The following is a 1,437-nucleotide window of genomic DNA, read 5'->3' on the forward strand; positions in this document are numbered from 1 at the left end:
TCCAATCCCTCTTTGTAGACCATTTATAACTTTTTCTTTAGTCCAACCCCACGTTGTTGACCCTCAAGACTCATGTCTTGACTAAGCCTCGATGCCTTGTTATTTGACCATTTATAAATTTAACTTTAGTCCCATCCCTCGTTGTTGACCCTCAGGACTCATGTCCGACCCAGCTTGGTGACCTTTTAGAAATTTACAGTTTGTCCGACCCCATGTTGTTGACTCTTTATTAATTATTCATGTCTTGAATTAACTCCGACCCCTCGTTGTTGACTCTTAGGCCTCATATAATGACTTACATCTTATTGTTGTCCCCTCAGAACACTTTTTAGTTTGTCTGAGGGAGAAATTTCAGTGACAGCGGCATGATTGAAGGCGTAAAAGGTTTGTCTGAACTGTCATTGATATATGTACTAGGTATGTCAGTTTACTTGTCTTTTTGGACTTTTCAAAACTGCAAAGAGCTCCTTTTGTGCGGGCAGCGGAAAAATATGTTTAATAAATTTACTGTGTGGAATTTATCTTACTAGTTATTTGTTTGTATTATTGGCTAGGTATTCATGTTCATTCCTCTTTTTATCATTAGTGATTGGAGAGCGCCCCTAGAAGTAGGTCCTAAGAACAAAACTGAATCAAGAGTGCCGTAAAACACCTACTCAAACAAACAAACAAATAGTAGGTCCAACTTCTTTCCTTTCCTTCTGTCATTTCTTTCTGTCTGTCTTACTTTTTCTCTCATCTGAATGGAAGTTATTTTGTTTGAAAAGTCCCTTTTCATGATCATTTTCATTGCCATCATCAGATGTTACTTGGATGTTTTTTAAAACTCTTTATCTCTTCTTGGTTATTCCCAATTAATAATACCGTATGTCAAAAGCAATTGCTCATTTTTGCATTCATGTTGTACCTCAGGGTCATATTACATTTAATATATATTATATAGGTCTTCCACTTTGTCTTGTGCTTTCTTTTTATTCATGTTTAATTAGATGTACCAGAGTCGCGTGTAGAAGTTAGGCTCTTTGCCTTGGCACTCAGTAGACTTGAGTTTGATTTTTAAATGGAGTTAAAAAAAAAAAATCTTGTATCTTAGTTTGTCTGCTTGGATATTGTATTCCTCTGTGTCCTCCTTGGCCATGATTGATAGACAGGACAAGCACAGCCTGCCTCATAAATGATCAATGTCAAGTAGATGGGGGTGTTGAACATTAACATTTACTAGATATAAGGTGTCTTTGCTGTAGCGATAAGGTATTTTGCAATGGCACACATTCTTTCTCTCTTTGTCTGTCTCTCTGTCTGTATGTCTGTCACTGTGTCTCTCCTTCTCTCTCTGTATCTCTCTCTCTCTCTCTCTCCCTCCCCCCCCCCTTTCTCTCACCCCCACATACACACACACATACGTACACATTCACACACACACACACGCACGCACAC

The sequence above is a fragment of the Aplysia californica genome, unplaced genomic scaffold, assembly GCF_000002075.1.
Source record: "Aplysia californica isolate F4 #8 unplaced genomic scaffold, AplCal3.0 scaffold00134, whole genome shotgun sequence".
NCBI lineage: Eukaryota > Metazoa > Mollusca > Gastropoda > Aplysiida > Aplysiidae > Aplysia > Aplysia californica.